This window comes from Pinus tabuliformis, chromosome 7, assembly GCF_031772625.1.
Source record: "Pinus tabuliformis cultivar Carrire ecotype Pingquan chromosome 7, CPIR1, whole genome shotgun sequence".
In the NCBI taxonomy this organism is placed as follows: domain Eukaryota; kingdom Viridiplantae; phylum Streptophyta; class Pinopsida; order Pinales; family Pinaceae; genus Pinus; species Pinus tabuliformis.
In genome coordinates this window covers 261,705,738-261,732,469 of record NC_142293.1, presented here as the reverse complement: position 1 = coordinate 261,732,469, position 26,732 = coordinate 261,705,738, and the positions used below count along the sequence as shown (strand labels likewise).

Below are 26,732 nucleotides of genomic sequence, written 5' to 3'. Positions count from 1 at the left end.
ATTCCATCCCATGATTTGATCACTTGTGCAAGGTAGAAATTGCCCCTAGAACTTAGACTGTTAGTTAAGTTTTTAGAGTAATGTAAATCAATATTGGCACCCAAGGTACGATATATACCAATAATGATCTCCTTCCCTGAGCCAAAGATCTAACATGCTCGCTTCATGAGCCAAATCTTAATCTTGTTAAAAATTTTCCAGCTGGTGGATCCTTTTGATTTCCCAAATAGGTCATCCTTCATCCAGTGTCTGACCTTTATGCCACTTAAATATTTCGATCTAATGATGTCTCCCCACAAGAACTTGCCAAAGAAACGGCTCCATAAATATTTAGTTAGAAGAGCCCAACCAAAGAACTTTAGTTCCAATATTCCCCATCCTCCTAATCTCTTTGGTATTGTGAGCTTATCTAATTTAATGAGGTGGTTTTTGAAAATCTTACCAGAGCCAGCCCATATAAAATTTTCCATAATACCATTTATTTTCCTTATAATCGTGGTAGGTAGATAGAAGAGATATGCCCAATATACTGCAAATTGTTGTAGGACCGATTGTGTGAGAGTGACTTTGCCACCGAGACTGAGACATTGATGTTCCCACATAGTTATCTTGTTGTGAAATATGTTAGTGATCCACATCCAATCATTGACTTTATAATAATTTTGCTTAATGTTGAACCCCAAGTATTTTAAACCAGAGCAGATTGGTTGTGTTTCCACTCCAGAAAGAGCTGCAATATATCTTATGTCCTCATGTTACCCCTCCACAAACAATAACAAGGAATTATCTGTATTAGTAATGAGACCCAATGCACTGCGAAACCTATAGAAGATGTGTTGGAGTGTAACCTACTTGATCTTGGATAGCATAGCAAATAACAAAATGTTGTCCACGAAAAAAACTGTGTGAGACCCGAATGTAGTTACCCACCATGTGTCTATGGAAAATGTCCTCTAAACAGACAACTTTGATTTTATGGTTGAGGCCATCCATGATTAGAATAAAAAACAAAGGTGATAGTGAGCATCCCTAGCAGAGACCTCTTCCAACACCAAAAAATTTGTGGGATAACCATTTATAATGACTACGTATTGAACAAATGAAACACATACCATAATTCATTCAATATTTTGCATTTCCAATCCAATCCTATGTAGAATGATGTAGAGGAAATTCCAGTCTACACAGTCATATGTTTTTTTTAGGTCGACCTTCATGATAATAACTTCCAATTTATTAGTGTGAATTGAATGTAGGCATTCCTGCATTGCGGCAACCGCACCATGGATCAGTCTGTCCTGTAAAAAACCATATTGCTCCAGAGTAATGTAGGTGGACATGGTAGACTTTATTATAAGTGCAATGATCTTAGAAATAACTTTTTAAACCAGATTACTGAGTGATATAGGTTTGTATTCTGTGAAGGATCCCACTTCACTATGTTTTGGAATAAGAGCTATGAACGTGTGGTTGATAGTTCCCGTAATATGTCCTCCAATCCTAGATTGTTCAACCATCTGCACCAATTCTGGGCCAATAAGGTCAAGAAAATTCAAGAAGAATTCGATCATCCATCCATCTCATCCAGGGCATTTATATTTCACAAATATTTTTAGGACCAATTGTACCTCCTCCATATTTTCTATCTTGTATAATTTCTCATTCTTTGCCTGGTCAAACATGGTATGATAGGATTCTGACTCCCATATCTGGTCCTTAGGACGTGATCCCCCCTATGCCTTGTATACCTCTTCAAAAAAAGTAATTGTCACCTTCTAAATATATGAGAAGGTATGCACCATGTTACCACTTGAATATTTTGTACTCCAGATGGTGTTAACATTCCTCTTATAATTTACGTACATGTGGAAAAATTTAGTATTCCCTATCCCCCCTCTTTCAGCCGTATTGCCCTACTTTTTAATCGCCATGTGACCTCCTGAATATGTAGGATCATTTGCTTCTTTTCCTCCATCTCCTTAATGTTATTTATGAGTTTTGGGGAAGGATTCCCAACATCCAAGATCCTACCAATTTTTTCCAACTCCTTTTTGATGTTAGCTAAATCCTTTATCATGTTCATTTTCTTCTTGCGCTCCCATTTTCTTACTTCTGATTTTAAGGCATGTAGCTTCCCATGTATGGCCAACATGGGGAAATAGTCTGCTATCCTGTATTGTCTCCATAAATCCCAAATCAAGGTATTAAAATATGGATCCTAATTCCAAATGCAATTGAACTTGAAAGTCATGCCGAGCCATGTCTCTTCTCTTCTCTACAGAAGTGTGATGGGCAAGTGATAAGATATAAATGATTTTAGGACCTCAGTTTGTTGGAAACCCATTATCTCAATCATATCTTCATGGACCAAGTATCGATAAATTCTCTTGGCAATATGTTGTGTACCTGCTCTACCATTGTACTAGGTGGGCACAGTTTTATGAGGTCGAATGTCAATCAGATTGTTATCGTTGAAATTAGTTTTAAGTTTGTTTGCAAGTGGATCCATCCTTCGAACAAAACCCCACCCCAACATTTATCCAATGTTACAGTGCCATTAAAGTCTCCTACCAAAATGAGAGATGAAAATTTTAGTATATCTGATGACTCCAATTTGTCCTAGAAAGTTGCTTGATCCGTATATGGAGCATATACATTTAAAATTCAGAGTCTACCAGCTAGTCCCCTAAGTCATCCAATGAGTAAAATACCAAAAAAACATCTGTAAGATTGGAAATATGCCCATCATGGATTCTACAGTTTGCCAATCCTCCGGAAAGACTCAGGGAGTCAACAACCACCATTTGCCAATTCAGAAACATTTTTCTGAAGTATTCAAGTACTTAGTGAGAAATTCTCATGGAATTTTTGTGAGTTCCCCAGACCCCGCATATTGAGGGAAAGGTAGAGGGTCATGTTGCATGGAGGTTGGGCAACATTGCTCTAAGGTCCCGAGGTGTATAGGAGGTACCAATAGGGATATCAATGAGGGAGGAGGAATCATTCAAAGAGATGGATTTAAATTTGGACTGCCCTAGAAAATGTTTGCTACCCCTCTTTTCTCAACTTCTAACAGTTATATTAAGAATTGATTTGGGGTAATGGTTAGTGAGGTATGAGGACATTCCCATTGTATAGAAAGGGCTTTTAGGTCAAATGTCGAGCTCACAAGCAGAAATTCTATGTCGTTTTCCACCGAGTTCATGGGGGATGATACAAGGGACTAGGGGGATGGTGGGGATCCGTGGGGAGGGGAGGTTGTACGACATGAGGGATTCTCAGGAGTCTTCAATAGGTTAGGATGTGGTAGAGGAGCCAAATTCACAGGGGTCATCAAGGAGGCAGAGAGCGAAGGACGAAAATTCCTGAGAATCAAAGGAGGGGAAGTGTGATGGGGTATGTGGGGATGTGCATGCGGTGGAGGTGAGGTAACCAAATTCACAGTTTCTGAGTCTATTGAATCAAAAGGTGGGGGGGGGGGGGGGGAGGGGAGGATGATCTAGCATTGTGGGAAATGGACGATGGATGTTCCTTAGACATCAAACTAGGAGATGAGGGGATTGTGCAAGGAGAGTGTTTTACTGGCGACAACCACTCTCTAAAATTTTTCCTATGCTTATTTTTGGAGCCTCCCTCCTAAATCACAATAGCTCATCTCGCATTAACTAAGGTACTTGTGTTTTCATTGATATTTATCTTTTGCTTTATGGATTGTATTTGCTTACATGGTTTACTATCTAACCCACAAGACGATCTCTTGACTTGGTTGTAATTTGGTTCTAAGCCAGCCTTGCTGATTTGTGCAATCCTACAGTGGAACCAACCTTGCTCTTAGGAAATGCGCAATTCAAGCCAGCAGTGAGCGTCAGCTCCAAAATTGCGCAGACCCAGCTAGCAGCTTGCCTTCAAATGGGAAACTGTGTAGAGCATGAGAGACAACCTAAGACACTCATCTCCAGAATTGTGTAGAGCCAATTTACAACTTACCTCTAGCTAGGAAGTTGTGTAGAGCTTGAGAGGCATCCCAAAGCCACTCAACCTAGAAATTGTGCAGAACCTACTGTACTCAGAAACTTCTCAGTACATGAACCAGAGAGTTGCCTAGTACTTCCTAGAAATGCACAATATTTCCGGCAGTGCATGGTAGTTTTCTCGAAAAGAAAGAAGCTAAGAGGAAAAGCATCCCTACGAAGTAGGGATGTATTATTAGTTTCATGAATGTGGCACATTTCCATCTTTAGAAGTTTATGCCAAGTGTCGATGTTCTCATTGATCTCAAGCATACGCGTCATGAATTCAATATTTCTAACCTTTATGTAATGGGCACCTCTAGATGTCACTTATACATTCAAGCATCAAGCTCTAGCTTCCTTAGGAGATGAAGGAGCCATCAAATCATTGTCATCTCTTTTAGGGGTGAGCTTTTCTTTTATTGCCTTTTGTTGCTTTTTCTGTCGCTTTTTTTTGTTTAGCTTGTGAGAGTGTTGTTTCACTCACTTTGTTTAATGACCACTAGAATTTTAACTTGTCTTGGCTTGTAGAAGAGTTGTTTCAAGTTATATATTGCTTTCTCAAGTGTTGCATGAGTTTTCCCGTTTTTGCACGAAGGGTTGCCGTTGCGGCGACTCCCTTCAAATGCTCTATATTCCTTCTATTTAATTGATTTTTGCACTTGTTTTACATGCATACATATACACTTAGTCAGATATGTACTCATGCTTACATCATCATTCATATTTTCTTGTTTGCACACTCCCTAAGAACAGATCTTGGCTCCTCTTACCTGGATCTCACATCTCACAACATGGAATGCGCAATTTGGGATCTCAAGGCCATTGCCATGGCTTCTAGAAATGCGCAGAGCCTATCGTGGGTTGGATTGAACTATGCACTATGTAGTTCCAGGAGCCAGCCTCCCACCTTGGTCATTGAAACTTCATAATGCACAGTCTCTGCCATGCCCTATCCTATACTGAACTGTGCATTGCATAGTTCCATTCATCAAGCTTACACAATGATTACTGGGAATATGTAGTGTGCAGTTCCCACAGTCAGTCAGTGACCCCTGCCAATAAAAATTACGCAATTGCTCTCATTAGATGCTTTGGTTGCTGCTTGATCATGTTGTAAAGTTAGGTTTGTAAGAGCTACTATTTGCTTGCCATGAGTGTCCTTTCTATCCCACAGGTACCACACTCATGAAGCACTTCTCTCCAGCAGTCATTGTACCATGGCACCAAAGAGATTTGTTTGAAGAGTGACCACTGAAAGAAATACTCAGGAAGCAGTTGAGCAAGGGCCAATTTACTTTCTAATATATGTAGATTCCCAACTGTTTATAGAAAAGGAATCAACACTAACATGGCAACAAGACGAACAACAATGGTCAAAAGTAGCATCTAGTACATGATTAGGGAAGGAGAAAATTGTTGACACAATAAAGGGAGAACAAAGCTACAGAGTGAAAGAAGATAAATCTTCATGTAGGCAACTTTCATAGTAGAAGAAAAAGGAAGAAAAGGACACAGACAATAGAGCGGAGGCAGAGAGAAAATTTGAGCTTGAAGGTAGCAGAACTGAGATCTCAGCAAGAAGAACAAGAGTCTAAGAAATAAAAATAGTTGAGAAGAAAAAACATGAATAAGAAAAAAGGCAAGGTGCAATAATAGAGAAAAAAATGCCAATACAGGTTGATAAGCCAGAACAACCAAGAACTGAGGATGAGAGTGAATAGATGCAGGTTCCCTCACCAAAGTTAAGCACAAGAACCAAGTCCAGTTGGAGGTCGATAGGTACATGGAGCAGCTAAGGAAAGAGGACACCATGGATGACTTGGATATCAACGCAAAAAACATTCAAAGTACATTGGTGGTCCGGTTATTGTCAACACCATGTTACACATGCTTCGAGATGAGTTGGGCATAAGTTCCAAGACCATATACCCAGATGCTATGGAGGAAAGAGTCCACTATTAGAAAGACACCACCAAGCAGTTTGGGGACATCATCATGCAGTACCAAGCTTGGCATCAATACATGAATAGAAGCATCAAGTCGAGGTCGTTGAGTTGGTCTTTCCCCAACATTCAGAGTCATAGCTTTTTGTAATTTTAGGTTGTCTCTACCCTATTTTGTCTCACATGGGTACATGTACAAAATGTATATTATTTGTAGATATGTTGTAAGTGAAATTCCAAGTGTCACTAGTGGAACATGAAAAATCACTATGTAATGTAATAAGTTGTGTAAATAAGTTGAAGGGTTATGAGGGAAGAGTCATAAAGAGGAATGTCAAGGGTCACCCCACCCTTTGTTATAAATAGAACCTCATTACTCGGAGATTAGGGTTCTGGAAGCCAATATTTTTTCAACGCATTTCTTAGAGAAGGCTCAGAGAGTATTGTGACGAGCCTTGGATTATCTACAACGTAGAGCAAGTATACTTCTTTGGAGGAGTAGGTGGTGTTGACTGTAATGGTCCACTATTGGGGATAGTGGTTGTCAATGGTCTAGGTATGGATGGAACTTTCACTTAATAATAATATAACTGAGCCAACGTGTTTTCATGCATATGTTGTTATTGTAGTTGGACTATTCTCGTTTCTTTAGCAATGTATTCTATTTAACTTATGCATTTGTGTATGAACTATTTTGTATATGATTGTACGAATCTTGTTGAATATGTGTTGTTAGAATAACCCATCACTTTGGTTTTTGGACTATTCTACTTTCTAGCTTGTGATGTCTTTCTACTCGTGTGTTCCTTTCAGGTTGCGTACTATTACAGGCTTCTAAGGGACACACTTCCTTTTCCCCTCTGTGTGGAATAACCCCCATGAATCTCACTTGACTCACTGCAAGGTCACGCACTTGCTTCCAGCCAAAGCTATATTACTTACCTTTGTGCACTATCGCAGCGAAGGTGCTACTTTAGTATGCACTATTGGGAATCCTACTCCAAATAATTTGAGGTTTAGTTGGGACTTATTATCGGGTAGATCTCCTTGACATATTGGTGGGTCCAACACCGTCAACAAAGAGGTACCTGAAAACTATTGTCGATCTGTGAGAAATATTCAACTTTGTACATCAATACCTCATCCACGATGTTCTATAGGAACCATTCAACGCCATCATAAACCCAAGCCCCACCACCCACAACGCTTGTGTTCCAATGTCTTTGAGAGAATTGTGCCATAAGATGACCTATATGGTGGCAAATTAAATATCGAAATGGTATACACCAAAAATCTAGTCTCTGATGTATATGGATTTTGTCCCAAACCAGATCTATATGTGTAGGAAGGTCCCGAGTGAAGCCACATTCTATCAAAATCTAAACTACCATTTTGTCCCTAACCCCTAAGCACTTCGGATCCACATATATGAATTTACCAATTTCATTTCCAATGTCTATAAACACCCTTTTGGTCCATAATTCAATGGGAAGTCCAGGAAGCTTCACCAAAATCAGATTATTGTGAGGGGTGTCCCTAAAAGGGTTAAAGCTAACATACCAGGGTTGAAGTGACAAAACACCATGTTCTTGAACACACGACAATTTGAGGATTTTTTCCAGGTCCTCCTAGTGTAAGAAGTGGATGATGAACCAACATTTCATGAGCTTTCTGACTGTAGGAGTGTAACCAAGGAGTGCTTTCCACTGTGTTGAAATCGATGTACGCATCTCTTCTTCCTGTAAACCTGAGTAGTAACAGTGCCCCACAAGTTCTCTTTTCTGTAGGTTGATCACCTGGTCCAAGAGGAAATCATACCCAAAGCTTAGAAATTGTGTTTGGCAAGATGTTTCGATCCCATGGTGTTGATGTCTCATATTAGGAGCCCAAGTGGAGTCATGGAAGTTCAAAAAGTGTGGTAGTTCCACACGTGAGGCAATTGGAAGGCCCCCCTTAGCCAATTGTATTAGATTATTCTTCGTATTCGGTAGTAATGATGTTGCATGTCTCTCTGTTGACATATGGGTGACCGAATGGGGAGCGAGATTGGAATTTCACTTAGCTATCTGTAGTGTCAGATAAGGGCCAGTTGGATGTGCTAATTCAACCTCCAAAGTGGCTCTGATGAATGCCTCATGTTCTGAGTTGTCCGATATGAAAATATATGATAGGTCCATAGTCCCCTAGGTGGAATCAATGGGGTAGGGTGACCGATCCAACGTGAAGGGGTAGAGTAGGTAGAAAGGTACAAGTGTGAGAGGTAGGTATGCTACGGAGGTAGATGAAATCCCCAGTTGGGACATATGGTTGATAGAGATGAAAAGTACAAGTTTAAAAAATACCTCGGGAAGGATTCCAAAAGGTTCCAAGTCCCATCAAGTGCAAAAATGGTCAACACGTAGCACCCATGACACATATACCTGTAGCCACTCTACTGCCGATCCATTTCCCAATTTGGTAAGTTAATGTAGATAGAAGGAAAATTCCCAAAATACCAACCCTTGATCAACTGGAATGTTCGAAAATATGGATGATATGACAAAGGGTCACCAGGGAGTAATTACCTTAGGGTGGCAGAATTATATTTCCTTGAAAAAATCATCCAACAACCTCCCAGAAAAGCAGCGCCAAAAAATTTTAAATGATAAAAAATAGAGAGAAATGTGTTCAATTCTGCTATGGTCCACCAGAAAACGTGTGCCACCCTTTCATCTATAGTTACATTCGATGAAAGAAGGACCCAAAGTGCATCTATGAGATAAAGTGGAAGTATCATCCCGTGCAACAACAACAAAAAAAAACAACATCCCAAGAACGTCCACCATCGATTACAACATCTCAAACCAAAATTTTTGCAAGGTTTGGAAATGGTGAAAGTGTCTATCCACTTCTGTTAGAGTGTTGATTAATTAGTGGTATCTAGACATGATCCATGGTCTTGTTGTGATGTAGGGAAGACAATCTTAAGGATTTCAATCCACAGAGGCATATGGTATCTGGAAAAATGTTTTCAATTGGTTACAAATGATACAATAAAGGATTTAGATATCTATGGGGAAAATTATGACAACATGAAAAAATTCAGATGTAAGGATGTTAAACATGTTCGACGAGGATGAGGGGGTAAACCTCCAGAACACTGGCTAGATCATAGGCCATGATATGGTCTCATGTGGGATAGGAAGTGTGGATAACCCTAGCTGGGACAATATTCTAGATGTACCAAAAGAACAAAGTGCAGGAGAGGGCCAAAAATGAGAAACACCAAGACCTGAAGTGTTCCAATATTCAAAAACCCCACATTCATGGACAAAAATTATCCATCAACACTAAACTTATCATATAAATAATTGAATATTTCCCCTTACAACGAATATGGAATGCATACAAACCCAGTCCCCTAGTTATAAACAAGGCTACTTGGAATCCTGGAAACCACACACTGCATCGTGTCTTGACCTACTACTCATTATACTCTCGGAGTATTGTTGCAATGTCAGTGTCAACTTCAGGCCTTCCAAAGTCTTTCCCTTCAATACAAGGCTCTCTTTCTCGTAGAATCCTGTTGTGGTCACCAACAACCCCCCTTCTTCACTTGACATTAGCAATAACGTCAAGCAAAGAGGGGACCCTGAACGAAAATCCCAAAAAAATGTTTTTCTAAAGTTTTTGTATTTCTCTCCCTAAGGCTTAAATCGCATCGCAAAGAAAGGCCGAAGCATAACTCGAGAGCGAAAAGAAAATACTGCGAAAGTGCGATGTGAAGTTCATCGCATCACATACATCACACGCGCCCCTTTAAAAGAAAAACCTTCGAGAAATGCCGATCGCCGATGTGCGATATCGCAAATCGCAAGCATCACGCTATACGGCGTAACCATTAAACAAGAATATGTGATATTTGCGATTTGCGATATCTGCGATTTGCGACCTGTGATCAATGCGATATGCGTTCTGCGATCTAAAAAGATTTATCACACGATAGACCCAACATCAAGCGCGCCTTGAAAGAATTTAATGACCGCATGCTTGAGTATCTAGGAATGATTGCATTACATTTATCAAAGAGTCAAGTTATGATGAATGTCAGGATTATGCATTCATTAGAAATTAATGCTTTCACGTCAAATCTTTTCATTTCCCTTCTCCTTTGCGTAGACTGCAAGACACGCAACTAATATAAGTTTATATGCAGGAAACATCTGAGGGAAAGAGCAAAGCGCCAATCAGATAGCAAAGAGAGAATGCCTCCGCAAACGGATGCCGCATGCAGTAGAACCACGGATTCCAGACTATCAGCCAACCGGCACTGATGAAATTAGACTATCCAGGACTCAGAGTCAAAGGCGCACAAAAGTAGCGCGTTCAGAAAAGATCCTGAAGCTCAGGCTTGGTAAAGCAGAGAAAGAAGCGCATGAGAAGAAAGACGCTTCAGGAAAACCTGGAACAAAGAGCGGAAACAATTCTTAAAATAGGGGGATGTCCATACAGCACGACTCCTAACCCACTCGATCATTCGCACGACCGGAAACCGAAAACAGCAACAGCAAAATCAGTTTGAGAAGAAACTGGGATATGCTAAGTATACACGCGGCGAATACACCCAGCTAGAGAAAGGTTTTCGAAAATATCTTCTGGTCTGCTGGAAGGAAGTGCCAGCTCCTGTTATTTCCACTTTTATCTCCAGAGCGAAAGAAGAAAGCGGCCAGCCGACTCTTCCCAGGAAAACGTTGCACTGTTGACAGCACTAAAGAGAATATACAGAAACGGTCAGAAATTAGATTTTAAGTTTAGAAATAAAGTTACTTTTAGTAAAAGGGCGGTCATTTGAAGTCAATTCCCTAATTTCATGTAATTAAGATTGATTAGTTAGTAGTATTTAACCCTTCTCATGGTTTTTGGAGAAGGGTCCGGAAATCTGTCAAAAAACTTGTCCTCAGAACATGCACTTCTGCACCCTCAGAGGAGGTTTTTGATGAATGGATGGATCGAGATTTATTTATGTTTGCATTTTAATATCTGTTACTGATGTTGCACTTTTGTACTCTTAGCAGATGTTAGAACAAGTAGAAATAAATCATTATTACTTGAAGTTTATTAGTGAAGTTAGTCATAAATGGTACTTTTATCTCTTGACTAGATTCTGCTAGTATCCCTAAAGTGATATGTAGCTGAGTTCTTTATATGTTATCGTATGAATGTCTGCATTACCATTTGGCACTTCTGTACGGTGGGGTCATTTATTTATGCTTAACATATAGAAAACTGATTATGCGATATGCTGTTCACAACTACTCTGCCTAACTTCTTATGCAGAATGGTTTATCCTTATTGATTTATATTCTGATATCAGTTGAATGATCTTTATTACCAGCTGCTGTTAGAAATCTTTCTAGATCGCATAACAAAGGAAAAACACCCCGGGTTAGTGTAGATTAGATGTATTTTTCCTCATTAGATTACATTAGCATAGAGTTAGTTTAGCAGCTAGAATTAAGATTAGTTTAGAAAAACCCCTAGATTAATATCATCAAACTCTACACACACACACACACACCCATCACATTGGGAAACTGGTCCCATTACCCCCAGTCGGACCCGCTACTCCAAATGGGCAAGGGGCCGCCAACCAGGTTCCGGACCGGGTGGGTATCCCCCTTGTTGTTGACCCGACTTCGGGACCCTCAACATTTCTGGCGCTAGAAGGAGGGCCAGAGCTATGAATGGCACATAATTCAAAATCCAAATACCATTCTAAGAGCAAATCACCCTCACCAACTTCCCCGACTTCCCCGGTACGACTAAACTCGGAACTGGAAGTCGCTCGGACATCCACCGCTGCTATACATCCTGATACATCAGAACAACTTATGGTCGATCCCCCTGAAGTTCAAACCTTGATCCGTAAACTCCAGGGATTCTCTATTCTTAATCAGAAGTCTGATAAATCTAAAAGCAGCTTGACTTTGCAATACAACCCTGCTCATCCCCTGACCCGATTGAAGAGTGAAAAGTTTGGCATTCAGCCAACTGAAATCCCTCTCCCCACTAGGAAAAGAGCAAGGAAAGCACTTCAAGAGTCTGACAGAGAGACTTTTTCATCCACCTCATCCATTTCAACTCTCTCTCCATGAAGTCAACCACCCACATCTCCACCTCAAATCACTCATCCATCTTCCGCAACCCTTCCTCCACAATCGTCAAAGATCATAACATCTCTATCTTCTCGACCTCAAAGATCACCTTCTGCACTTTTATTAACCAGCAACTCAGCGATGGCACAATCTCCATGGAACAACCCTGGGGCGGTTTTAATGCCTCCACCCCTGAGTCCAATACCTGCCCATCCTGAGAAGTGGTTACCAAAGTTCAATCCAGAAACTGGAATGCTAGCTGAAGAACATATCAATAATTTCATGCTTTCTGTTAATCTCAACGGAGTTACCAACGAAGACGTCGTGGTCCGAATCTTCCCCTATACGATACAAGGGATGGTCGGGTCATGGTACTTTTCGCTACCCTCCGGATCTATCACCAGCTGGGATATTTTTCAAAATCAATTTCTCACCAAATTCGGCGATGATAGATCGACAGCGACACTGATCAACGATCTGTCCAATCTTAAAGCTGAGGCTAGGGAACCCATTAAAGATTTTAACTTACGGTTCAACAAGATCCTCAATAAAATCCCCGCTGCTTCCCAACCCAGCGAGGAAGTAAGATGCGAATGGTACATCACGGCTTTACCTTCAAACTTGGCCATCTTCGTAGATAGGGCAAGCAAGACAACCTTAGTCGACAACTTGGCTGAGGCATTGGCAGTCGAGATAGGTTTTCGATAGAATTAATTTTTAAACCGTCTATCCCTGACAACATCACCAACTGGAGAGTATTCAACGACGACCCAGACATCGTAAGTTTCCTCACCTCTGAAGGATCCTACTCAAACCAGATAATCGACGAGGACTGTCATGACCACCAAATACAACAAAATGGCACTGATAATGCTATACCCAAATCGGTGGTCAAATTAGAAGATTTGTATGACTTAAAAAGTCGGTTCAAAAGGTCATCTAACGCTAAACTTTACAGTTCAACTCTGAACTACGAATCAGTGAACTTAGGAACCGATGAGAAACCCCAAAACGTCAATCTAGGCCAAGGCCTAGCTCCTGAAGAAAAATCAGCATACATCCGTCTTCTACGATAGTACAAAAACGTCTTTGCCTGGAACTACGATGAGCTGAAAACTGATAAAACTTCTATCATTCAGCACACTATCCCTATGATTGACAACGAGAAACCCGTCCAACAGAAGCTTAGGAAAATCCACCCCAACCTGGAAAATCAGATAAAAACCGAGCTGAATAAGTTGTTGAGAGCCAGAATAATTTTCTCGGTCAGACATTCCAAATGGGTATCCAATATGGTACATGTTCGGAAGAAAAACGGAGATATTAGAATCTGCATCGACTTCCGGAATCTCAAGAAAGCCTGTCAGAAAGACAATTTTCCCCTCCCACCTATGGAGCAAATATTACAGGCTGTAGCAGGCTCAGAATTGATGTCTTTCTTGGATGGATTTTCAGGATATAATCAAGTGCTGGTACACCCAGACGATCAGCTAAAAACCACCTTCCGAACTAAATGGGGTACCTACGCGTATCGGAAGATGCCGTTCGGTCTTATCAACGCCGGCGCTACTTTTCAAAGAGCTATGGACATTGCATTCAAAGGGTTAGTCAATAAATCAATAGTGATTTACCTGGATGATATAACTATGTACTCCAAGAGCCGAAGCGACCATCTCAAAGATTTGAAGCAAATCTTTCAAAGATGTTTAAGGTATGGAATCTCGCTTAACCCGAAGAAATCTTTTTTCGCGTTGAGTGAAGGAAAATTGCTAGGGTTCATAGTGTCCAAATCGGGCATTCACATTGAACCTGACAGAATCAAAGAAATTTCCGAGATATCCATGCCCCATAACAAAAAGACCATGCAATATTTCCTAGGACAGATCAATTTTGTGAAAAGATTTGTCCCAGATTTTTCACGTATTATTTCTCCTTTACAAAAAATGATAAAAAAGAATTCAAAATTTAAATGGGGTCTAGACGAGCACGAAGCATTTAACTTAATCAAACAAGCCATCATCAACGCTCCATCCCTAGCAACCCAAAATTTTTCAGAACCATTCGTCTTATACACATTTGCCTCAGAAAATTCTTATGTTGCGATCTTGACCCAGGCAAACCAAGAAAAGGCAGAAGCCCCAATCGCATTCTTTAGCTCAAACTTACAAGGTGCTGAGCTGAAATATTCGGACGTAGAGAAACAGGCATATGCCGTCTTTAAAGCGGTCAAATATTTCAGACCCTTCTTCCTAAAGGCCCATACCAAGGTCATAGTGCCATTCCCAGCGGTAAGAAACCTCCTGATTCAGAAAGACGTGGGTGAAAAGAGAGCGAATTGGATCACCGCCTTGCAAGAATACGACCTGGAAATCAAGCCGGCACACATCGTAAGAGGTCAAGGCTTCTGCAAGATGTTGGCTGGAGCATCGTAAATCCCCGAAGAATCGCCTGAAGAGGTACACACGTATGAGGTAAGCCTAAACGACGCAGAATCATTTTATGCTGACATCATTTATTTCCTGAAAAACGGATATGCTCCATTTCACCTGGATCACATCAAAAAGAGAGCCCTGAGGTTAAAAGCTAAACAATACCAGCTCGTAGATGATGTCTTATTTAAAAGAAACTATGATTCTGTGCTTCTTAGATGTCTTGAGAAAACTGAAGCCGAAAAGGTTTTGCAGGAACTCCACGACGGACCAGCAGGTGGACACTATGCTGGAGAAGCCACCGCACACAAAATCTTACGTGCAGGATACTACTGGCCCACGTTGTTCAAAGACTCGTACAATCACGTAAGAAAATGCCAAGTCTGCCAAACTGCTGCAGGGAAACAAAAGAAGTCATCCATGCCACTGCAGCCAGTTAACATCGAACAGTCGTTCAGCCAATGGGGCCTGGACATAATAGGTGAGATCGTTCCTCACTCCTCTAAACAGCATAGGTATATCCTCACTGCAACTGACTATTTTACTAAATGGGTAGAGGCAGTTCCTCTCAAGACAGCTAATTCTGAAAACATTGTTGAATTCATAGATCAGTTTATCATTACTAGGTTTGGATTGCCAACGGCCTTAATATTTGATAACGCTTCATATTTTTCTGAAATACCATGACTAAGTTCGCACTCAAAATAGGGTTCAAACTGAAGTATTCCGCCAACTACTATCCGCAAGGTAATGGGTTGGTTGAATCAACGAACAAGAACCTAATCAGGATTATCAAAAAGACAGTTGACCAAAACCAAAAGAATTGGCACAAAGCGCTGGTAAACGCCTTATGGGCAGACAGAATTACCAAGAAAGCTTCTATCGGGACTTCTCCCTTTAATTTGGTTTACGGGAGAGAAGCAGTTCTTCCTACTCACTTACTCATTCCCTCCTTGTCCTTAGTACTATACATTGATGAAGTACCTACTTCTCCCTTACAACTAAGGCAAATGGAAATAATCAAGTTAGAAGAACGACGAGAGCAGGCCAAGAAAACCCATGCCCACCACCAAGCGCTGATAAAATCCTCTTCTGATTCGAACATAATGACCAGAAAAAACTTTCAGATGGGTGATTTAGTTTTGAAGTGGGATAAGGCTCACGAAGAAAAGGGCAAACATACGAAATTCCAAAAGCTATGGCTTGGTCCTTTTCAAATCGTAGAAGTCATAGGCCCATCGACTTTTGTGTTGCAGGACTTGACAGGCAGGAGAGATTCTCTGCCTGTAAACGGACAAATCCTCAAAATGTATTTCCCATAGAAGGTCATCCTTCTGTTTTTGTAGGATAGTTTTAATTTTTATGTTAGTTTTCCATTTTTCATAAATAGGGCTGGTTGTGAACGATCATAAATAGTATTCATGAAGAAACATACCATTTCTCTATCAGATTTTGATTTCACTTGTATAAATAGCAAAACTTTTCGAAAAATCTGACTTTTATTATTGACAAGTAGAGTTAACTTTAGCCTGAATATGATGTTAGTTTCAAGCTTTACAAAGAAGCCTGGGATGAGAGTAACTTTTGGCAAAAAATTGTTTTATGCCAATGCAATGAAAAGTATCATCGATAGCAAAATAAGTATTCTCTGCAAAACTGCTGTTCTTAAACTCTATTATTGTCGTCCAGAGCTTTCTTAAGGAAAAACAATGACTTCCTCCCTGCTAAGGAGAATCGTAGCATCCAGAGAAACAATCCAAGAAAACACTATATCTCAAAGAATAAGAGGTCTCATCGCGAGCCGGCTTATCATGATCACAGATATTATAACTTGCTGACTTTGCCACTACTGTCTATCAAAACAGGGCAACGACTCAAGATTGTTGCAATCGAAAGGCAAGGGGTCTCATCACGAGCCAGCTTGTTCAGCAAAAGTGTAAATGAAGTGGATGACTGTGTCATAATTTGGCCACCAAACCAAGACATTGTTCTTTAGAGAATAAAAAAATCAAAAAAGAAAGAAAAAGTGTCAAAAGGATTTTTCTCTGGAATGTTGTAAATAACCTCAAGCAGGAAAAAGGATCATTGCTGGATAAAATGGTAACCCTGTCGAGGCTATGGACGCTTGCGGGGAGCAGAGGCTCTACCTACGACAAATGAGCATACTTTACAAAGCCAGTACGCAGAGAAGACCTTATTTTGTCTTTGAAAAGACTGAGTAATGATTAGGTATGAATACAAGAAATAACCCAGAGGAAACAAACAATCAGAATGAAATAAGAAGTTGTGACGAAGCATCATTGACAGGATAAAAGGTAATACTCTATCTGTCCATAACAAAATTTAGGCATAAGAAAACTTTTCTGTTTTGGAAGTGAAAATGCAATAGAACAAACAGAGATAACTGGTTCTTCACAGTGAATCGCCATTGTTGTGGTCACCAACAACCCCCCTTCTTCACTTGACATTAGCAATAACGTCAAGCAAAGAGGGGACCCTGAACGAAAATCCCCAAAAAATGTTTTTCTAAATTTTTTGTATTTCTCTCCCTAAGGCTTAAATCGCATCGCAAAGAAAGGCCGAAGCATAACTCGAGCGCGAAAAGCAAATACTGCGAAAGTGCGATGTGAAGTTCATCGCATCGCATACATCACACGCGCCCCTTTAAAAGAAAAACCTTCGAGAAATGCCGATCGCCGATGTGCGATATCGCAAATCGCAAGCATCACGCTATACGGCGTAACCATTAAACAAGAATATGCGATATTTGCGATTTGCGATTTGCGATATCTGCGATTTGCGACCTACGATCAATGCGATATGCGTTCTGCGATCTGAAAAGATTTATCACACGATAGACCCAGCATCAAGCGCACCTTGAAAGAATTTAATGACCGCATGCTTGAGTATCTAGGAATGATTGCATTACATTTATCAAAGAGTCAAGTTATGATGAATGTCAGGATTATGCATTCATTAGAAATTAATGCTTTCACGTCAAATCTTTTCATTTCCCTTCTCCTTTGTGTAGACTGCAAGACACGCAACTAATATAAGTTTATATGCAGGAAACATCTGAGGGAAAGAGGAAAACGCCAATCAGATAGCAAAGAGAGAATGCCTCCGCAAACGGATGCCGCATGCAGCAGAACCGCGGATTCCAGACTATCAGCCAACTGGCACTGATGAAATTAGACTATCCAGGACTCAGAGTCAAAGGCGCACAAAAGCAGCGTGTTCAGAAAAGATCCTGAAGCTCAGACTTGGTAAAGCAGAGAAAGAAGCGCATGAGAAGAAAGATGCTTCAGGAAAACCTGGAACAAAGAGCGGAAACAATTCTTAAAATAGGGGGATGTCCATACAGCACGACTCCTAACCCACTCGATCATTCGCACGACCGAAAACCGAAAACAGCAACAGCAAAATCAGTTTGAGAAGAAACTGGGATATGCTAAGTATACACGCGGCGAATACACCCAGCTAGAGAAAGGTTTTCGAAAATATCTTCTGGTTTGCTGGAAGGAAGTGCCAGCTCCTGTTATTTCCACTTTTATCTCCAGAGCGAAAGAAGAAAGCGGCCAGCCGACTCTTCCCAGGAAAACGTTGCACTGTTGACAGCACTAAAGAGAATATACAGAAACGGTCAGAAATTAGATTTTAAGTTTAGAAATAAAGTTACTTTTAGTAAAAGGGCGGTCATTTGAATCCGATTCCCTAATTTCATGTAATTAAGATTGATTAGTTAGTAGTATTTAACCCTTCTCATGGTTTTTGGAGAAGGGTCCAGAAATCTGTCAAAAAATTTGTCCTCAGAACATGCACTTCTGCACCCTCAGAGGAGGTTTTTGATGAATGGATGGATCGAGATTTATTTATGTTTGCATTTTAATATCTGTTACTGATGTTGCACTTTGTACTCTTAGCAGATGTTAGAACAAGTAGAAATAAATCATTATTACTTGAAGTTTATTAGTGAAGTTAGTCATAAATGGTACTTTTATCTCTTGACTAGATTCTGCTAGTATCCCTAAAGTGATATGTAGCTGAGTTCTTTATATGTTATCGTATGAATGTCTGCATTACCATTTGGCACTTCTGTACGGTGGGGTCATTTATTTATGCTTAACATATAGAAAAATGATTATGCGATATGCTGTTCACAACTACTCTGCCTAACTTCTTATGCAGAATGGTTTATCCTTATTGATTTATATTCTGATATCAGTTGAATGATCTTTATTACTAGCTGCTGTTAGAAATCTTTCTAGATCACATAACAAAGGAAAAACACCCCGGGTTAGTGTAGATTAGATGTATTTTTCCTCATTAGATTACATTAGCATAGAGTTAGTTTAGCAGCTAGAAGTAAGATTAGTTTAGAAAAACCCCTAGATTAATATCATCAAACTCTACACACACACACACACCCATCACATTGGGAAACTGGTCCCATTACCCCCAGTCGGACCCGCTACTCCAAACGGGCAAGGAGCCGCCAACCAGGTTCCGGACCGGGTGGGTATCCCCCTTGTTGTTGACCCGACTTCGGGGCCCTCAACAAATCCATAGACCCTAATAACAACCAGCTTATGAACGATGTGGAAGTACGTTGCTCCATTGGATGTGAAATAACATAGATTAAAGAGTTTGTTAGTTTATATCATTTAATAAAAGATATAATTTAACATATTAAAGAGTTTGTTAATTTATATCATGTCAGATGTCAAGACATTGCAATTGATGTCTCACACTTTGTGAATTCATAGTCTAACAATTAGGATGTAACTTTTGTGATGTGAAATTGCAAGGCAATTTTTATGCCATAAGTTGTTTCTGTCTGAAATGAACTCCCTTATGTTTCATAGTGTACTATCTTGCACTGTTGATTTGATGTTTTAGACAACTAAAAATATTTTCATCATCGGATCATCATAGGCAATTATATTAAGTTTGTTATTGTTACGACTGTCTACAACAACTCAAGGCACCAGGCACAATAGAAGCTTTGAATGCCACCATATTTCTCAGGATAACCTCTGTGTTATTGTCTAAATTTAATCTGGGGAGGCAAAGTATGGTTGTTTTCTCATCATATTTTATTGTGCTAATATTGCCATCAGTAGGAGAGAATTTCACTCCTGCCAAATGTAAATCAGCCACAGAAGGAATATTCAATTCATGTGGAGAGGGTTTTATGATCTTAACAGATGATTCTTCCTTAGTTCCCACAACATCTTTTTCAAGCCTTTTAAACATACTCAATATAAGAAGAAAGGGAAACTTCATCAAAAATTGCGAAGGCTTCTAGTTCAACGCTCGCTGAAGTAACAACGTGAGAAATTGAGCGAAACCAATGTTCATAGAAGAGAGAGTTTGATAAGGCATACTGAAGGCTTCTTTAATGGTTAAACTATCGGCTAGATCAAGTGAATCATATTTTTCCTCAATTAGAGTTGGAGTAATGGCTGACACGTTCGCTAGAAAAGGAGCATCCTTTCCTTCATTAAATCGAATTGGAACTTTATTGTCAGAACAAGGGACAATACAATAGTACAACACCTTCAACATGTGCCACCTTTCATCGATATAAATATTTCCAGTCTCTGGAAACTTGAAACTAAAAGGTAATAGTTCTTGAACCATTAGACACAATAGGCTCGAGAGCCTCTCCTCTGCCTTGGCTTCAGAACCCAACTCCAACTCCAAAATTATTTTCATTAGGAAAAGTGGCATCTGATTTTCAAGCATCATCAAATCTCTGAGAACATAGTTGTAGAAGGAATTGGTGCGAGTCAGATCTAAGACATGTCCTAGCATTTGACGTCAGAGTAGAAGCTTTGGTCAAAATTTCTGACATAAAACTGCAAACACTCAAGAAGGAAAATGGAATCTGGAGGCATGACCCATGCCAAGGTTTCTTCCTTATATTCGATGAAGTTGTGATAACAACTCCCGACTTCCCAATCATATTCTTTAAATTCCTCCACAGTGACCGACTAAAACTTTGCTAGACCCTTCATTTTTTTCTGAAATCTGCAAGAAAAGTTTCCAACTTGTAGCGGTCTGTATCATGGATCTCATATCTCCAATAGTGACAAGGGCCAATGCAAACCATTTTAGGAATGTAGGCTTGAGGCTTGTCTCCTAAGAACTCTTTTGGCACATTAAACTTCGAGACATAGAACCCTTTCACATTCTCCTCCTCTTCTTGTTGGAGTGTGTCGAGAGGTTTGTTAATTTGAATAACCCAACTATCCTCATTGATATACATTTGAGCGACATCAATGTTGGATTCCATTTTTTCGGGTCGAAGAAAAGGAGCCAAAAACAAAATAGTGGAGAAAATTTTGGAAATGCATCGACCAGAATTGAGAGACTTTGCAACCTTATATCGAATTCAATGGGCTGAGGTTATGAGTCCTAAGCCATTTCCTACATTTCAATCCATTGTTTCATTAAAGAAAATAAGTCTGCCCTTCGTTACAAACAATCTCCATCTATATAAGTAAGCTCCAACTCCCTAGATGAGGTGAATCCCAGAGAAGGGGTAAACGATACATGCGTTAAGAAAGCAAATAAATGCACATAGGAGGAGAGGAGATTTGTTCCCGTAAGGGTGACAGGAGTAGTTCTCTCTCGAGACGCAATATGGCGTTTTATATTTGTCACTATTCCTTGTTCCATCTTGCATTTTTTATTGGTTATATTGTTTGAATTTTCAATAACTCCGTATAACTCATTTTTTTCATTAATCTTAGTTATAATTTTTGTTAAATTATTTTCATGTCTTTTGTTTTTTAGTTAAGTTTTTATGATTTTTTAATAACAATTAATTTACCTATATAACTTAAATAGTTAGTAAACACTAATAAAATATAAACATAAATTTTTTTATTTATGATAAACATCAAAAAACTTATTTATGATACATTTCAAATTATTAAATTACAAAAAATCATAAAAATTAACTAACTTATAAATTATTATTATTATATAAATTAAATATTTATACATTAAAAAAAATCACTTGACAATATTCTTAACCATGGAGATTCACACTCAATTTATAGGCTTTGCTACAATACCATGGATAAATATCACGGATTATCAATACTATATGTCCACTAACCATGAGTCATTTCATATGACATTCGTTCATATGACATTTTTTAATTAATCAGTTTAATTAAAAATGCGAAAAAGGGCATAACTACTTTGGATATAAATCTTAACATTTGATTTTTGTCTACAACTAAGAATATTTAAAAATATTTTGTGGAGGTTAAATTCACCTAATAATTATTGATAATTAAATTAAAATTATGGAAGCCCTATTCCAAAATAGACACATGCCTTTGTGTTGTTTTGTATTGATTAAGTTAATGTTAAAAACTAGCAAATACTTCAAACTAATAATTACGTCGTGAGGTGTCTCCCTCGAGAAGAACTCCCCTATATGCTTAGTGTGTTTCCCTTTGAGAAGAACTCACCTATGTGCCATTGTGTACTCTCTTGCGTCATTGATTTGATGTGTTAAATGATTAAAAAAAAATCGTCGTTGTATCATCATAAGCAGTTACATTAAATGCTACGTTGGAAGTTCGTTAGAGTAATGACCCATGCCACTCTAAATCCCGAGAGAGAGTAAAAATGTTGGCAGGGATGCTTCCCTTGGCTTGCTTAGGTATTGTGGAGTCTCCCCATCATAACCCCCTTTGTATCTATGGCTTGCCAGGGGATGGATCTCTTCCTGTTCTTTTGGTTTTGATTTTTCCCAACCCCTTGTTTTCTAATGGAAACGATGTAGGCATTATTGCTACACCCATCTCCTGGTCCATTGCCCATTATTTTGTGTTGTATAGATTCAAGGGGTGGGTAGCTCCATATTTTGTGGTGAATTATAATGGGAACGAGGTTGTTCGACCTCATGGTTATCAGCTCAATGTGATGAACGAGGTTATTGACTCAATGTGATGAAGATCATCAAGAAGGTGGTTGGTTCCAAATATTTGGGAGGGCTGGGAATGTCAGCACTTCTTATTATTAGGTTTCTTGATGTGCTGAAACACAGGCTGGAATCTCTACAATCAACCTTTGATTCTACAATACATATGCAATCAATATCAATATGTTGTGGAGAACATTGTGGAGTTTGGGAAGCCCTATGAATTTGGGCTTGAAGCTAGGTCGAAACTAGAGTTGTTGCTAGCCATGGGTTCCATGTGTAAATCAAGCCCTAAAGATTTTCTTGCCTGTAATGGATACAAATATGAAGAATATATTTCGTTGGTGCTTACTACCATACCCTTGAATTTTAATTACATTATTATGTTGGAGCAAGAAGAAGAACTGGATTCGGTTCTTAGTGTGAAATGCAAGTTAACCATGAGGGCCGTTATTGGGGTTTGAGCCAACTTAAGGACCAAACATGGTGGCCATTTTGGCACCAAATCTAGTGAGAAGGGAAAATTTGGGCTCACGAGTTTGGAAATTGCTGGCATCGTTTGGAAATTGTAGAAATTAGGGATGTTGGATTATCTTGATTTTCTTCTTTTACATAGTATGTCTTAGATCCCATGCATTTAGTTCTTAATGATGGTGTGAGCGAAGTGATGTATATATACTGTGATTTTGTTAAGCTAGACACCAATATGAAGATCATTGACATTGGAGGAGGGCTTGGTATTGATTATGAAGGTACCAAGTGTTCTTGATCTGATATGTTTGTTGCTTATAGTTTGGAAGCATATGCAGCGACTATGGTCAAGGAAGTTCATGTGGCCTATAACCAGGAAGGGGTAAACCATCTCATCACATGCAGTGAATGTGGGAGAGCTCTGGTTTCACACCATTCTCTTCTAGTGTTTGATGTTGTGTCTGTGCATGAAAAAAAGGACTTTGTATCTGCAGTTGTGGCTGGAACGGATCTGAAGCCTTTGGTGGACAATTTTCCTAAGAAATTAATGGGTGATTATAAAAAAATCATGGATAATACTGCCATGCGGAATTTCCACAACAACCAATGTACATAGAGCATATGAAAGCAAGGTTCCTAGATTTGTTCAAAGAAGGGAACTTGAGGCTTGAACCATTAGCCACTGTAGACGAGATGTGGATGTCATATCTTTTCTTGTTGCAGAAGGGCCCGCTATGTGTCACATAAATATGTCAATATTCAAGTTAATTCCTAACTTCTGGGAAATTGGGAAGTTGTTTCCATTGATGCCTACCAATAGGCTCAACGAATGAACTACTCTGTGTGCCATTCTGTCGGACTTCACCTGTGATAGTGATGGCAAGGTGGAAACTTTCCTAATTGATGATGATAGTGGTGGAACCTTAACCAATTTTCTTCATTTGTTGATGCATGAACCCAACATGATGTTCAGTTCTCTCAAGTGTCTCATTTAGGACTCCCTAAACTTGGATGATGACTGTGAATTAGACTCTGTTATCTCTAACCTTAACACCATTCCTTCAAGATACAAATATCTACCATACCTCTCATCCTCATCATCCACCTCTTATGTATTCAGTAACGACGATGAAGAATCCCATGACCACGACCACGACCACGACTGTGGCCATGATACCTGGTAACCCTACTCTAGGTCCATTGATAAAAATAAACCATTCATTCTCCCTGAATTTTCAGTTGGATTAGGTATAGTTAGGTATGTCAGTGATTTCTTCATCTATAGAGAGTTTTATAGCAGCAAAAACAACCACCATGTTTTGAACTTGAGATGTAAATTCATTTCTTAGTGTTAATTGTACATGCCATTCTATATTTTTTGAATGGTGAGTTCCTTTTATTTGGTTGTAACCAAGATTTAGAAAGTCATTCGACCTGCTCTTGACTATTCTGATAAAAAGGCAATCTTGATTTTAGATCCCTCATTTTCAAATGTGAATTTCTAATTGAAATGGACATTGGATTGGCCAAAAACGAAAAAACAGTAATGGCCCATTGTGGGCGATTTATGTTTTAGGACTAGTCCATGTTTGAAGACATTACATGGTTCATGGGCATTAGTTGGTTCATTAGAGGAGCAAGAGGAAGCTCACCTGTCATCAATGCAACCTACTAAATATGAGTCATTGTAGCCAGTCAACTCCATATTGAATGTGGTTAAAGTATAACATCTCCTCTTTCTCCCTCTTTCGGTATCGTCATTGGCTTATACATTGGTATATTTACTTTGATATTGTATCAATTTACAACTTAGATATTTTTTTCCCCTTCTATCTTATTTCTTAAAGAATCAACATGAATTGTCCTATCACCATTTGTGATGAATTTTCTATTTTCTTTTGCGTCTATGCTTGTTAATCCACACCAATAGAGTTGTGGACCAACTCCAAATAAGTAAATCCTCTTTGGATGTATCTCTTTTTTGACTAGTGCTTTTCTAGTCTCAAGGGGATGTCCCTAGCATTGTATGATGTTATTTTCCATTAATATTGTATGAGGGGAGAGGTTTAAGTAGAGAAACATATATGTTGAAGTTTTCCCATCACCACGAAGATCACGTATTTGATGTTTGAAGGAGAGAGGATGCAAATATTCTGGGGCATGTTAGAGGTAAAAGAATAACTTCCATTATGACCCATGATCAAAGGGGAAAAGGTCATGAACTGATTTATTAAAGTACTTAAATACTAGTTAGAAAATTGAGAACGATTATTTCCCTATCTACAAGTTAGAAAACATGTTACTGTACTAATCAAATGTCATTATTGTTTTCTGATAAATAAACCCAAATAAGGTCCTTCCTTAATTCAACTAGAGATGCAAAATTCAATAATATTAACACCAAGGAAAGAATGGGAAGTGTTCTCCAACCACATCAAGAAAATACTTTGTGTACACCGCACATCATTCCCCTTCAACCAATATCCTTATGCACAAAAAATGCTTTATGTACAACACATCTCCACAAATGCTACAAAAACTATTGCATATCCATAGTTTCAAAATTCCTCCCCTAACTGCATTCCCTAGCATAACTCCCATTCATGAAATAAAACATAGCCAAACCCAATATTGTGGATATGAACATTCTACAACAATGAGGTGCATACAAAAATCCATGAACCCAAGACTAATACATGACTAATAAGAATTGGATTATATAAGTTTGATGACAAAAGTTGTGGATTCTGTTTCAATAAGCGTAACATTTTGGAGAACTATATGACAACATAGAAAATTATGGTTGAATACCTACATACAATGTTTGTGGGGCACATTAAAGGTAAAAGAACAAGTTCCATTGTGGCTCATGATCAAAAGGGAAAATATCGTGAACTCATTGCTTAAAGTACTTAAATACTTGTGAGAAACTTGAGAATGAGTTTTACCTATCTACAAATTAGAAAAATTGTTACTGTAATAATCAAATGTCATTATTCTTTGATTAGAAATCAAGACAAATAAGGTTATTCCTTGATTCCACCAGAGATGGAATATTCACTAAGATTAACAGCAAGGAAACAATGGGAAGTGTTGTCCAACCACATCAAGAAAGCACTTGGTTTACACTGCACATCATTCCCCTTCATCCAATACCCATATGCATAGAAAATGCTTTATGTACAACACATATTTAGGAAACATAATTTTTTAGAATATATTTTTCCCATTTGCGTACTAAATTCTGCTACTTGGGTATTGTTAGGGACTCTAAAGACTTACTTGCTTCTACATGGAATGGGGTCTATTTTCATCAGATTTTAGATATACATTCTATGGCATCTTCTGAGTCTGATAGAATGGCCCCTTACAGTGGTTTAACTACTGGGTTTGTAGGGGATTGCATAACTCCCAGTTAAGCAATGCCTTCAAAGATTGAATCCTTTCTGCAACCTATCGAGAAGATTGGTATGGATATGTTTCAATGGCCTAGGATATTTATCTCATTGTGTACTTTGGTGTAGACACTAAGAATTTTGAAGGCCATGGAGAGCCAAGATATTGATTGAGATTGATTTATTTTCCAACAAAAATGTAATATTTGATTTTTGTTAGAGGGTAATCTAATGGATTTTGGGCATCATGGACAAAGCTATATGTAAAATAATGCCAGATGAAATTCTTCTTGCTAGTTTATAACCTTGTTGCAAGAACTTAGGTCATAATTAGCTTAGATCACTAAGAACTATGAAATATTGGTATTCTAATAGACCTCATAATTCAACCTCTAGGAAACC

The 26,732-nt window shown here is 38.9% G+C and overlaps 2 pseudogenes; one reads left to right on the top strand and one right to left on the bottom strand.

The window, feature by feature from the left end:
- LOC149246844 (polyadenylate-binding protein 2 pseudogene) overlaps positions 1-20,817 on the bottom strand; it is a 29,417-nt pseudogene extending 8,600 nt beyond the window's left edge.
- A 1,364-nt stretch (positions 20,818-22,181) lies between these two features.
- LOC149246843 (arginine decarboxylase-like) lies at positions 22,182-23,930 on the top strand (annotated as a pseudogene).
- The last annotated feature ends 2,802 nt before the right edge of the window (positions 23,931-26,732 follow it).